The sequence below is a fragment of the Crocuta crocuta genome, unplaced genomic scaffold (assembly GCF_008692635.1).
Source record: "Crocuta crocuta isolate KB4526 unplaced genomic scaffold, BGI_CrCroc_1.0 scaffold322, whole genome shotgun sequence".
Classification (NCBI taxonomy): Eukaryota; Metazoa; Chordata; class Mammalia; order Carnivora; family Hyaenidae; genus Crocuta; species Crocuta crocuta.
The window spans coordinates 4929250-4944250 of record NW_027532592.1 but is presented as its reverse complement, the minus strand read 5'-3'; the positions used below and the strand labels follow the sequence as shown (position 1 = coordinate 4944250).

General features: G+C 42.6%; 1 protein-coding gene across 2 annotated transcripts in view; it reads left to right on the top strand.

Annotated features, from left to right (window-relative positions):
- DISP1 (dispatched RND transporter family member 1) overlaps positions 1-15001 on the top strand; it is a 134817-nt gene that overhangs the window by 47259 nt on the left and 72557 nt on the right. The window contains exon 1 of one of the 2 annotated variants that reach the window (XM_077779875.1): positions 9862-9881. The exons of the other annotated variant lie outside the window; for it this stretch is intronic. The gene's annotated coding sequence lies outside the window, so the exon portion shown is untranslated. Of the gene's footprint in view, positions 1-9861; positions 9882-15001 lie in introns of those variants that run through there. 2 annotated transcript variants of the gene reach the window in all.

The following is a 15001-nucleotide window of genomic DNA, read 5'->3' as shown; positions in this document are numbered from 1 at the left end:
TTACTACCCAAAGCAACCTACACCTTCAATGCAATCCCAATCAAAATTGCACCAGCATTCTTCTCAAAACTAGAACAAACTATCCTAAAATTGGTATGGAACCACAAAAGAACTCAAATGGCCAAAGTAATACTGAAGTAGAAAACCAAAACGGGAGGTATCACCATCCCAGACTTTAGCCTCTACTACAAAGCTGTCATCATCAAGACAGTATGGTATTGGCACAAAAACAGACACNGGGGGGTGATGGGCATGGAGGAGGGCACTTGTGGGGATGAGCACTGGGTGTTATATAGAAACCAACTTGATAATAAACTATGAAAAAAATTTAAAAAAAATAATACACTGTAGCTTGATCCTTAGTTACAAGGACATGTCCACCCATTTGCCATAACTCATCGAACTTTATGCTTGAAACTTATACATTTTATTGTGTGTATATTATACTTCAATAAAGTTGTTTAGCACTAAAAGCATGAAATTGTGTTTTAAATAATTAAAATATTGTTAGTGTTTAGTTTTACGTATTAAGAAGAGTTCGGTCAAATTTATGAGGAGCATTGTCCTGTATTTCTAGGGCTTTGTAGTAAACCTTAAGGAGGCAGTTACTTGAATTTATGGTAAAATGCAGAAATAACGAGGGCCGCCCTGTTCTCTCCAGGATACACTTCCTAACACCTGCAGCCTTCACTTTCAGCCTACTGGTTTCTGTGTTTAACACATGGACCAGTTTTATTATATTACTTTTCTGTGTTTTCAGAGGCTGACGTACTTGGTGTCTTAAACTACATGCATGTACCTTAAAAAACATGAATGTGCTTATTTTGGATTTACTTTCCAGAAAGTATTTCCTGTCTCATCTGAGTCCTGAGAGCAAACCCTCCTCCCTATGTGTCTTCAGTCCACCGTGCATGTTTACTGTCATGTTTCTCTTCTGCTTTGTGTCTGGATGTCTTATATCAAAATGTCTTTTTTAGAGGTTCTAAAGGGTATTATTTAATTAATTAATTCATTTATTCATTACTTACTTATGTATTATTTGAGAGAGAGAGTGCGAGTGGGGAAGAGGGGCAGAGGGAGAGAGGACCGACCCCAAGCAGGCTCCACGCTCAGCACAGAGCCTGATGTGAGGCCCAATCTCACAACCCTGGGATCATGACCTGAGGTGATATCAAGAGTCGGACACTCAACAGACTGAGCCTCCCAGGAGGGACGTTATATTTCAGAGACTGAGCTCACAGGGCAGTTGAGGGAGGGACACCATTACTAAGTATCAACTTTGTGTTACTGAAGTGTCAACTTTGTGTTTATGTGACGTAAACTGTTCTTGAAAGAGTAACTAAGTGATTTTGTTGAAAAACAAATGAAAATTATTACCTAGTTTGTAGTTGTTTTTCTTTTAATGTTTATTTAGTTTTGAGAGAGAGCAGAGGAGGGGCAGAGAGAGAGGGAGACACAGAATCCCAAGCAGGCTCCAGGCTCCGAGCTGTCAGCACAGAGCCTGACATGGGATTTGAACTCCTTATGTGAGATCATGACTTGAGCCGAAGTCAAGAGTCAGATGTTTAACTGACTGAGTTACATAGGTTCCCTAGAAATTATGTTTAATACAGTCTTTCCACGTCATTGTGTTGTCCCCTGAAATTTTCAACCTGTTGATTTTAGGGGGAAAACTCAAGAAAATAGTGTCTCAGATTCTAATGGCAAGAGGATATTTAAAAGTTTTGAAAGTACTTGTTTTCTTTCTGTATCTGCCTGAGAAAATCAGACCATGTCTTCTTAGTTGATGAATTCTCATCTGTGATTTTTGAGTTGTGGACATTCAATTCTAGTTTCTATGTTGATCAAATTTTCAGTAATAAAATCTCCATTTTAATGATGTCCTCCTCACAAAGGGTGAGGGTCTTATTTTATATTGTCTGGTTTAAAGGAGCAAGTGTATCTAACCGGAGCAAGAAGACATTTAATGTAGGTACTACGTCTTTCTGTTGGGTTAGTTCGTTCAGTTTTTCATACCCGAAAGGTTTCTGACTTGAAGATTTCAGATACTTTTACTATAGGGTTTAATAAGAAGTTCAGTATATGCCGTGTCATTAGGTAAATTAGTAAGACCAATTAAAGCAAGTAAAATTCAGGTAGTTTGGGGGGCATCTGGGTGGCTCAGTCCATTAAGCATCTGACTTCAGCTCAGGTCATGATCTCACAGTTTGTGAGTTCAAGCCCCATGTCAGGCTCTGTGCTGACAGCTTGGAACCTGGAGCCTGCTTCTGATTCTGTGTCTCCCTCTCTCTCTGCCCCTCCGCTGCTTGTACTCTATCTCTCTCAAAAATAAACATTAAAAAGAATAAAAATTCAAGTAATTTGGTTCCTAAAATCTTAACAGGGCCCACATGTTGGATAGCGTAAGTCCTTTCAAATGTTAACCCTTAGTGTGGAGACGGACTCTGCAGTGGTTGTGTCTGGGCTTTGGGCTCCCGTGTCTGGGTTTAAGTCAATTCTGCCACATTGTCATTGTGTGACTGGGGACCACTTTTGTAAACCTTCATTCTCGCATTCATGACAGGAGGATAATCATGGCACTTGCTTCTTCAGGGAAGTGTGAGGCATAAACAAGGTGTTATTTATTGAAGCATTACTGACGTCATCCATACACAGTCACATGATGCAGGTCATTTGATTGTCCACATGAGTAGATGAGACATAAAAAGCAAATCTAGGACAAATATCATATGTTTGCACGTATAGGAGGATTAGGAGGAACTTGACGGAGGACCAAGGGGGAGAAGAAGGGGGGAAATGGTGGGGGAAAGGGAGAGAGGCAAACCATGAGAGACTCTTGAATGCTGACAAAAACTGAGGACTGATGGATGTGGGGGGGAGGGGGGGATGGGCATAGAGGAGGACACTTATGGGGATGAGCACTGAGTGTTATGTGGAAACTAATTTGACAATAAACTATTTGTAAAAAAAAAAAAAAAAGCAAATCTAGTCGGCAAATGGTTTTCAGTTCATCGCACTCTTCATTGGTTGTTTTTCTTGGCTTCTGCTTTCTTCTGTTGGAGATCCTGTTGAATAATGAATTAACCAGAACACAGAAAGCAGTGCCCTTCGTCAGGTTTGCCAACTGGATGGTAGGTAACTAGGTAGTCTGAGAGACCAGAACTTGACTGTAGTTATACTTAAATGAAAACAGTGATAACCAGAAAGGCCCAGAACTTAGCTAAATAAAAAATACTATTCTAGAGCAGATGTAGTTTCCTAGCAAACTTGAGAGGGAGGTACAGAGACCTCCCGCATGCCCCCCACCCTGACACAGGCACAGCCTCCCCCACCGTGGACTGTCCTCATCAGACAGGACTGTGGATGGACCTGCACTGACACATCACCCCCCAGAGGCCATAGTGTATACACTAGGGTCTGTTCTTGGTGTTCTCCATTCTGTGAATTTGGACAAGTGCATCTCTGTTATTACAGTGTCACAGAGTATTCTCATTGCCCCCGAAACCTGCGTGCTTCACTGAACGCCTCTTTCTCTTACTCCTCAGCTACTGATCTTTTTACTGTCTCCATAGTTCTTCCTTTCCCAGAATGTCCTATAGTTGGAAGTGTACAGTATGTTGCCTCTCATACTGGCTTCTTTGACTTAGCAGTATGCATTTAAGATTCCTCCATGTCTTTTCATGGCCTGAAAGGTCATTTCTTTTTAGTGCTGAATAATGTCCCCTTGTCTGCAGGGACCGCAGTTCATTTGTCTATTCATCTACTGAAATATATCTTGGTTCCTTCTAGAAGAGGCTTTTAAGGCAGGGTAGTCACTCACTTGAAAAGTTAGATCAATATGAAAGTGGTGAACCATGATCTCAAGTGGTCCCAGGGTGATCCCAACAAAGTTAACTGTGATCTCACTTATGATCAAAGCTAATATTGTAAGAACAGAGTGATGAGTAGGGGCTAACGTTAGGGGCTTTGTCTGGGAATCTGAGAATTAGCTCAAGGGAGGTTTTATATTTGTCTTGTTATTTTTAAAATGGAAAAAGTAATAGCATATTTGTGAATGGGTGAGAATGACCCAGCAGAGAGAGAGAAGTTTCTGAGGGTCGTTCAACAGTTCTGTACTGGTGACAGGAAATGGTAACTGGTGCACAAGTGTATGGTTAGTTTTAGACATGTTTAGACATGATGATGGTTTATCTCTAGAAACAGGCAGGATGTCAGAGAGCTGGCCTGAATGCAGGTGCTGGGGGCCAAGATGTTGCTGCTGATTGCTTGTTATTCCCAATAAACTAGAAGCCTAGGCCATCAGCCCAACATGAGGAGGGGGGAGGATCTGTGCGAGGTTTGAAGAGCCAGGGCTCTGAGAGAAAAGAAGGAAATAGCAACAACGACGAGAGAGGAAGTAGGTCTCCTTCCTAAGACTGGCAGCAGACGTCCTAACAGATGCCGAGGGCCGTGGGATAACCCCTACAGAGCACGAGAGAGATAATTTAAGAGTAAACATGAGACATTTGGAGATCTGCAGAGACGGAGCATGTGTACCCTCCTTAGATTTCTGCCAAAAGAGCTACAGACAGACTGTAGGGAACTTGAACCCAGATGCAATTGCCAGAGGCAAGAATCAATACGAGCAAAGAAATGAGCAAATATTTTGGTCTATTTAAATAAGCATTCATTGTGAAAAGGAAATATTAAAATGTAACATTATAGACTTAAGTATATTTGCTAATAGTGTGAAGAATTTGGGGCACATGTGTTAACGTAACGAACTGCTGAAGTTGCTGTGCTGTCCTTCCGGGACGGGTGAGGACACTCAAGGCCCTGTGAGCTCGTCTCCCTTCAGCGGCCTGGCTGGTTGGTCACCGGGGGGAGATCTTAGGTGTGGTGTAACCTTCACTGCACTATGTGAAATTAGCAGGTGCCGGAGATATTTGGCATTACCTTCCAAGTATTCTAACCATTAATACTCCAAATCCTAGACTTATCAGGCACCGGAGACATTCCCAGGCTCTGAGATGTTTGCTCCGAGGCTGGGGAGAGGGCCACCCCTGGGCCTTGGAAAACGTGTGTTTGGGCACTCCACAGACCTGACAGCAGTGTGAATAAACATGGATTTTGTGCCTAAATACAGTTCTCATTATCCTTGTCTCCTCCACAGCTTGTGTCCAGCTCAAATAAAACCTGGCGTATGTGCTGTTTACTCCTACAATTCAGACCCCTTTTATGGAAAAGGAAAGTCTGCCTCTTTCTTCCCCTGATCAGAAAGGGTAAAGCCAATAGGTGTTGGGCCACAGCTGAGAAATATTCTCATGCCCTTTATTGAAGGGTTACACGTCTTTAGAAATCACTTGAAACGTAGAAGGTATATGGTTACCTGGCAGTGTGAAGTTTTTAACCTGTTTCATTTTTCCAAAAGTAAAAAGTAATCTCCAAGATTGAAGTTTCTGAATTGTCAGATCGAAAATATAGTTTTGTTTGAGCTCCCTAAAGCTCTGCTCTTGAGTGATCGTTGTAAGAAGTTGTTCCTCACTGAGCCGTTTGGTCTGAACGGTACCAAATATGCTGTTTGTACACTAAGTACTTGATGTTTATCATGTAATGCATTATCATTCTTGATGTGCAAAAAGGCTAGAAGTTCACTTCTTAATCTTTTCCTCTTAATATGATACTTTATACTACATTTAGATAGGATTGTTTATCTTTAGCTTATTCAGGGACTTATGTTTTACCTAATAAAGTGATTCCTAGTTATTTGATTATATTATTGGAATATTTTACCTCTTTTTAATTATAATTTACTAGAAAAACAAAATATACTCATGTTGCAAGTGATGTTTGCTGGTAAAACAAATCAGATTATTTAAAGACTGATTTTATTGACTTTTTAGATGAAGATTTTATTGTAACATATCTAAAATAAAAAAGGAATTAAGTAGCTGCCATAAACCCTTTTAGGGATAAGTTGGAGCATAAAATACAAAAATAAGTTGTATTATGACATATGAAGTATTCTGTTGGGTTAACATTTTATATTTTATAAATAGTTAAATCATTTAAGAAATATTTTTTCCCTTCAATGTTAATACTAAACCAGGCTAGTCTGGGATACGTATTACTAATGCTCCCAGTAGAAAATCGACACCTGTGGCAGAATATGGCATGGTAAATATGTTTACACAGCTGTGTGGTAATGTCACTTATGACGGAGTACATTTACAGAATCATGTAATGAGCCTCATTTTCACACAGACATTAACTTTGGCTTGGAAATGCCAATTAAAGAATAACTTCATTTTTCAGATGCAGACTGTATAAACAACATATAGCATCATTTTAGCTATCCGCAAGCTCCAAGTACATAAATTTGATCATGAGTAGATGTTGGCTTATTTCTGAGGAAATAGAGACTTTCTCTAAGACCATTTCTTATTTATAAGTTATGCTTTCATTGCATATGCTGTCTGCTCTTAGTACCAGCCTGAGTTTCCATTAAACTTTATTGCATTTACATGGGCTCTTCTGTCATGCTTTAATAAAATTATAAAATTGACTTAATTGGGTCTGTGTGAAAGCTTCCTTTATCATTAATAATTCCATTTATTCCACGGGCTTATTAGTTTTGGATAACTTGAATGAGTTCATTAAGATCTGCACTAGAATATGAATATTATTTAAAAATAAAGCATGAGTAAAAGCAAATTTTAAAATGTACACATAGGACTTTGTGGATTAAAAAATACATATATGATTCAGAAGAGTAAATTGTTCCCACTAAGTATATTGCTATGGTATTACCTGTAAAAATCTATCCTCTGAAGAATTTAACAGGCAGTGAGTGGTTTCATCCTTTTCTAACTTTTGAGCTGTCTTGTGCCATTAAACTCCAGGAATATCAAAATGGAAGGTTTATTTTCTGTGCTCAAATATTTTCATTTCCTTCTGTCTAGAGAGAATACCCAGCATCAGTTTGTAATTACTTAAGCCTACTGCGTGAGACTGCAGTTCTTTTTAGCATGTACCTAGTGCCATCTTTATTATTCCCTCAACTCTTTGAAGAGCTCTTTAAAATGGATATGAAGTTATAAGAAGGCCAGGAAAGAGACTGTAGCAGATACACTATGTATCTGTTCCCACTCCTGGAAAAACCAGTTCAAAATGCTTTGGGAGGACTTATTTTTTGCTTGTTTAAATAATTTAATTTCTAAGATGGATGTGGAGACACGGAGTGTTTGTTGATTTGAGGTTAGTTATGGAAGGTTTTCACCTCAATATTTTTCACAGCACTGAGCATGATGACTGACGTATCATGGTGACTGAGCTACCTCATGAATAGTCATTGACTTACTGAGTGAATAATTAAGTATTGATAAAGTAGTGACTGTTTATTGGCAGATGAGGGGAACCTTCTAGCAGAGTGAGAGCCGAGGTGGCCAGGGTTCTGAAAGGTTTTGCTTGGTTGGGTAAGAGAGGAGGTTGGAATAGACGAGAGGTCTGATCAACAGAGGGGCTCACGTACGGAAGGGAATTGATTTGGCTCTAACGTGACACCCCTGATTATTACACGGATGTCTGGCCTTAGGAGGATTAGTTCAGCTCTGTCAGACTTAGCGAAAGGGGAAAGAAGCCAGAGCCACGGTTCCCCAACCAGCATCGTCTGGAAGCTTGTTAGAAAAGCATGTCCCGAAATGAGACTCCTCGTGAGGAGTGAGGCAGTCTGTGTTCTGAATGGGCCATCCAGGAATTTGAGATCAGCAGGCTTATTGGGGAACGGCCAAGCATCAGGAATTCTCTCTCTCTCTCTCTCTCTTTCTTTTCTCTCTCTTTTTTTTTAAAAGATATTTTGAGAGACAGACAGCCCAAGCAGGGGAAGGGCAGATGGAGAGCGAGGGGGAGAGAATCCCAAGCAGGCTCTGCACTGTCAGCACAGAACCTGACATGGGTCTTGAACTCACAAACAGTGAGATCATGACCTGAGCTGAAACTAAGATTCGGACGCTTAACTGACTGAGCCACCAGGTGCCCTTCTTAAGAATTCTTTCTTGATGGTTTGCTCCACACCCAAGCATCTTCACATCAAAGTGCTGTGTGATGCCCAGAGAATTAAATCAATGGCAGTTGGATATTCTTTTTTTTTTTTTTTTTTGGCAGTTGGATATTCAAAAGCATTATTTATTTTGAATTTTTAAAAATGTTTTTGTTTATTTCTGAGAGAGAGAGAGAGAGAGAGGTAGCATGAGCAGGGGAGGATCAGAGAGAGAGGGAGACACAGAATCCAAAACAGGCTCCAGGCTCTGACCTAGCTGTCAGCACAGAGCCCGACGCGGGACTTGAACTCCCGAACCGTGAGATCATGACCTGAGCCAAAGTCGGACGCTTAACCAACTGAGCCACCCGGGCGCCCCAGCATTATTTATTTTGAAATCAATAATCTAACAAATTTAATTTCTCCATACCAAAAATATTTCAATGTAAAATAAATAGAAGCCTTTTCCAAAATCAATGACCATTTTCTCCTGGTCATTGCTAAAGACCTCTGAAGAATTTTTCTTTGACCTTTTCTTTTTCTTTCTTTCTTCTTTCTTTTTTTGAGGATTCTGGGGATTATTACTCTTACTTTTGTGGTGTTAACATACCACGCTTTACAAATATACTGTGTCCTGATGGCCTCATGCTGGTTGGGAGACCCTGTTTTTCCTCATAGTATTCTCCTCCAACAAAAAAGTCCTTGGGATGGGTTACGCCTGAGAATGATGTGGGATAAACGAGTTTGAGTCGTTTCCTGTTAGTTTCAGTTTCTGATCCAAGATAAATTTTCCTTAGGATTATGTCACCCGTGATACATGTAGAAAACCAAGAAGTCAGGAGGAGATGGGTCAGGAACTGTGCAGCGTGCTTTACACCCATTAGTTTGCTCCTGTTCTTAGAATTGTAACTGTTTCAAACTCATTGTGGATTATACAGGGTGTTGTCCTGTTCACTGGGCTGGCATAGACATGGCTGTTTTTAGTCCAGCAAATAAAATGTGTATGCCACAAGGATTGTGTTAATGCTCTCCTTTTATGATTCAATATTCCATGGACATGTTTGGATGCAAGCACATTTACTTGCGCTTATCTTGTGAAAGCTATTTATCGAAACCCTGTTGTGTAATAGGCACCGTGCTGGCGGACAGGAGAGCCCTGGTCAGCAGGGCACCGTCCCCCACGTGGCAATGACAGAACACAAAAGAGAAAACTGAAGTGACCCGGCCAGCCTCAAAATCAAGACAAATACCTCAGAGACCATAAAGTGATCAGGGACAGGAAGTTGTGATCCGGCCAGCCTCCCGGCCAGAAGCAGGACGGTGCTGGACTGCTCCTTGGCTGCCGCACGGGGGCCGGGGCCGGGCCGGGGTCACTGCTTGCAAGAAAGAGTGCAAGCCACAGCCCTTCCCACGCAGACGCTGCGTGGCTCTGGCTATGTGTTGGGGCCATGGCGTTACTGGAAGTCGTGAACCAGGGGAAGAATGTGGGGGTAAACACAGAGTTTAGTGACCAGAAACCAAGGCCATTGTCTGCTGGCTGCACTGTGCCTGATGCCACCGCAGAACTGGGGCTTTAAAATGCGGCAGAGCAAATATGTGAACAGAATCTGGCCGGGGGAGGAAGTAAGTGCCAGCCACCACGGAGCACACGGCAGGAGGGGAAGAAGGGAAACAAGGCCAAAGCAAAATACAGAACGGTCCTGCAGCGCTGACTGCCACAGCGTGTGTTCTGGACCATCGAGTCCACTGCTCTGCAGCCTGTCTCTCCAAGATTGGAAGGGAAGCGTGTCCGGGACGGCACATCACCGCCTGCCTTCCAGAACTGATGAAGGACAGGAGTCAGCAGATCAGCAGTGCACTCCAGGTACGAGCGGCTAATGCAGGTGCATTCAAGATGTGACCCTCTGTAGGATGAGGTCAGACAGAGAATATCAGAACGACCAGGGGAAGCGTTCACTGACAGGGAAGACTGAGTGCACTGGTCATTAGCAGCACCCATGCCAGGAGACGGGGAGGTAGTAACTGGGCTGTGCCGGGGAGGAAGAACAGTGTGTAGGGTTTCGTGCCCTCCTCAACTATCATTCCAGGATGAGAACAAAATTAAGAAAATTTAAAATTGATAAAATAAGAGTGTTCACCATTCACATAACCTCCCAGAGGAAATGCTAAAAAATGGAATCAACAGGAAGATTGGTTTTCCCAGAGAGGACTCTGTGGGGAAATGAGAAAACCACACTGAAGAGGATGAAATGGGTCAGAGCATAGGAGTCCTTCACGTCTCTGAGAATGTGTGGGCATGATTCCTTCAACAACAGCATGAGTTCAATTGCTCCACCTCTAAAAACAGAAGCTCTCGCGGTCCTGCGGATCTCCAGTTCCGGTGTAGACACTGGGCGTTGGGCAGGGAGAGGGGAGAGGGTCTCTGTGAGCCTGCCACCTGGAGAGAGAGGAGATGTGCTATAAATGAGCACTATACCTTTCTTCAAAATTTAAGAGTAACTGAACTAGGAGCTTTTTTTTTTTTAATTCCATGTTTTCAAGTTGTGTTTTCTTTCCTCGTGATTAGGTAGTTTGAAAGCCACCATCTCTTTGTGTTATTCTAACTTAAAGGTAAACCCTATTTTTAGGTGATCCTCAGGCTGCTTAGGGATTCGTATACACTAAGGGTGTGATGGCAGCAGAGCCAGGACTGTTGCTGTTTTCTTTGAATTGTCCGGAAGATACATGTCGGAGCCCAGGAGCAAAGGGAGGGAGATAACTTGCATTCACTTTGCTCAGGGGCAGCACTGGGTGGAGCAGGGGCTAAGGAGGTGTTGGGGGGAGGGCGAGTCTGTCCTGCAGGTGGAAGAGACTCCCCTGAGGACAGCAGGGACGGGACTTCCCGCAGCCCCCTGTGTCCGGGATTAAACCAGATGTGATGGGGCTATAAGAAAACAACTATGTTGGAATCTTGAGAACATGGTGCGCGAGGCCGCTTCGTTACACCTTTGTGGGGACTCTTCGGTCAGCCCAGTGTCACAGTGTTTTCCACTCGCATTTCTTGTGCCAGTAAGTTGTGGAGGGTGAGCTGATTACAGCATGGATCCCTGATGTCCCTTCTGCTCCCGTAGTGTTCCCTCCATTCCACTCCTGCTCCCGTGTCGTCCCCCCGTCCGCTCCTGCTCCCCTGTGTCGTCCCCCCGTCCGCTCCAGCTCCCGTGTGTCGTTCCCCGCCCCCCCCCACGCCTGAGCTTGGGCTTGCTGCTTCTCTGTCCCAGTAGGCAGGGAGGACGTCTCAAACTTCATTTAGGGGCGGCCTCCTGTGTTTGTCAAGCCCTTCTTTTTAACTTTGTTCCCTAGGCTCATTAGACAGCAGAAGAGTAAAGCCAAGTGCACTAGAGTCATTAGCTCCAGTAAACATTTGTTGAACTTGTTTGGTAATTTGAGGTTTCACTAAAGCGTGTGAGCTAGAAAGACAGCCCAGGGATGGGGAAGTGTGTTCGCAAGTACTGACACAGGCCAGGACGGGGACAAGCCGGATGCAGCCATGACCTTGGACTCTTACATCCTCAGGACTCTCATCCTGCATGACTAGATGTTTATAGCAGGGAGACTGAAGAAAAGCACTGTACTTAAGAGTTGGAACTGTACTTTAAAGTTATGGAATAAAGTAGAAAGGAGTGATTGGAACTTACTTTGCTATTTAAGAAGATTTATTTCGATGTTGTGAAGTGTTGCCCCACTCTGTCTCCTTGATTCTTGGTGGTCACTGGTATTCTCTTAGAAGGGTTACCTAAGAAAAGGTCACAACTAACATAAAATTAAGACTAGATCATTTTTATAAAATGTTAAAGAATTAAATAATGGATTAAGCTTATTTTTCATGAATAAAATAATTAGCTCTCATATATCAATCTGTTAAGTTGAATGTATCAATGTAGAGTGGAGGTGTCACTATCAGACCCCTAGAATCTGTTGTTAACTTCCAAGTTTGCTTATTTGAAAAGGAAGTTGGTTCGCAAAATATTGAAACTACTCGAAGTACATTTTTTATCTGCTCAGCAATAAGATTTTACCCAGTAGGCTTCTATTTTCTCTTTTCCTCTGCTTTTGTTACTTAACCTTTTGTCTTAAAAAAGAAGTCCTATATTAGCGTTAAACATTCAGTGAAAGAGTACATGAAAAATAAAATAGGAATCTGTTACTAGCATTTGTCCTTGAGATAACTTTCATAAAATTTTAGATTTGTACGTACACTCCCTGTTTCTGTGTGATTGGTCCGCTCCTGAGCCAAGCAGGGATAACGTGTTTTGTTCCCACATTTGTACTTCATTTTCTTTTTAAAAATGATCTAAACAACAGACGGGTCAGGTCTGCTGTTGTATAAGCCGTTGTGTGCTCCTCTGGGAGCCCGGAATAGGCTTACTCTGATGCCAGAGACCCAAAGAAAATCGTTAAAATCTTCTGGCTTGACCATGTATTTGAAGTTAGTCCTGATGACCAAAGGCGCTAGGACTTAAGTTTTTAAAAGGAACCTTTAAAAAATAAAAGCTCCTTTAGGGAGACCGTACAAATGCAGCAGTGAACTTTTCAAATATAGTACCAGAATCCCAAATGCAAGTGTGTTCCTGTATGCAGACTTAGTTGCCTTTTGAAATGTATTACATCAATGACATATTAGTTTTTATTCTTGAGGCTGGGATCAGAAATAAGTTTTCTTGTGGCCCTGTGAAGTCTGTGCATTATCATTAATTTAGATTTAGGTTTCTTTGGACTAGCTCGAGGGGCTTTGCTGCAGGGACAAGGGACAATGTGAGCACCAGGACCTCCTCTTTCTGTTTTCTCCCCTCCGCTTCTTGAGGACTNTTATTTTTAAGTAATCTCTACACCCAACATGGGGCTTGAACTCATGACCTCTAGATCAAGAGTCTCACACCCCTCCAACTGAGCCAGCCATGCACCTGAAGACCAAGCGTCTTTCATGTGCTCCTGGCTTCACAGGGTTTGAGCTCACCTATCGTTGTCCTGGACACTGTCTCTGAGTCCTAGTCGCCAGATGTCAGCATCCGTGGTAGCCATCGGTGCAGATACAATCAGAGATTAGGAAAAGCAGTTATTCTCAAAAGTTAGGGTTCTTTGATGGAAAGAAAAAGTATGTTTTAGCTTTATGCAAAATTAGGCGTTGTTTTAGAGAGTTGTGACTTTTCCACTTGTTTCTGTACAGGGTTCTGAGCTTGATCCTTGACTCCTTGCCACGCCGGGAGGTGTTACTCAGGCATGCCACGGGCCCAGGAAGGACGGAGCCCTGCATTGCCTCAGATCCCTCAGGGATGGTGAGGGGGAGGGGCTGTGTGACTGTGCTGTGTATGGGAACATGGCTTGAGAATATTAGGTGGGGGGCGTACTTAGGAATTCCTGGTCCAGATGAACTATCCAGGGATGCGAAGACTGTTCGGGGACTGAACAAGGCAGGTGGCTTAACTTGGGAACGAAGCAAATCACCGCTGGTTTCATTTCCCCGGTTCCTGATTTTTTTTTTTTCTTCTTTCATTCTCCTCTGACAGATGTTTGCAGATCTTAATACTGGGTGTTACTAATAACATTGTGATGACTTCTTCTCTGTTTCCTTTTAAGGCCAAGGTCCTGTTGGTGGTAGCCAGTTGTTAACATAATTCACAGCTCTGATACAGTGAGCTGCTTAGTAAATAAAGTGTGTCCCTTATTTTGTTGTGGTTGCTTTGCAATCAAAGTGACCAAATGCCTGTCTCCGGGGTTTCTTTGCAGATGCAGTGTTTGAACCCAGGCCTGTCACATGTCTGTACTGGTTTTCCTCATATCGTTAGGGTGTGGGGTTTGTTGTCAAGGAATAGAAATGCTTATATTCACCTTAAGTATTTTCCCCACTACATTTTTGTCAAGAGTTTTGTGGCCTGAGAACCTGGTACAGGTTAACAAAGTTGTGGGCTTCTCTTCTGTAAAGATGCGTTAGGTTAAGGATGCCCTAGGTGGCTACTGTAAGTTTTTCAGTCCCCAGTCACCGCACTCCAAGTCTTGCATGGATGCTCATGTCACGGCATGTACGTGGTGGCTTGGGATGGGCAGCGGGACACCTGCCTTGTGGTGCCCACACCCCCTCATCCCCAGGGCTGCACATTTACCGGCCCATGTGCAGGAGGTCCATTCTGGGTGACAGTTCAGAAGGGTCCCCTTTCAGGGACAGTAATGGCTGCTAGAACCTGCCTCCGCTTTACATTCTGCAGCAAAAGATGGCTTGTTCTTGAGGAGCCTTGTGGTGGAGCCCACCAACCGCGAAGGTTTTTGGTTCAGTGTTTCTGGGGTGGCTTGCTGAGCTCAGGGACATGCATATTTAGTATGTTAAGATACCCTTTACCTTCCGTGACCTAGTCCTGGTTTCTGATGTATCCCAATTATAAATGTATTCTTCCAGCCAGACCTATGTTTGGAGTCTGACAATACTGACATGCTGCAATATTTTAAGATTTTAAAGAAGCCTAAGTAAAATACTCTAGTGTGTATCTCACAGTCTTGAATTCTGGCACGAATAAATATCCTTGCTCTTTTTCATTTGTTATTACCTCCCTCATTTCTTATCTCTTTAGAGCCATCGCACATTTTTATTTCGTATATACTACTTTCTGAAGCCAGACATGGCAGGAGTTTCATAATTTGGGACTATTTGAACTTCTGAATAACTAATGAATGTGTTTTCCACATAGAAAACTACTCCCACTGCATTTGTGAAATACCAAATCCTAATGATGTCTTAGAGTTTGGGTAGTTTAAGGCTCTTTTCTTGCCAAAAATAATATTACCACATATTACAAAAAGTATAAATCAAGAGGAGTAGGATTTTCATTTACTTTCTAACATGGAAATTCATTTTATATCAGAGAATGTGATGTGTTGTAACGTCACTTAAGTGAAGCCTGCAGCAGGGATGACAGGTGTTTGTGGGCAGGTGACATGTGTTTTCCCACAAAGTCT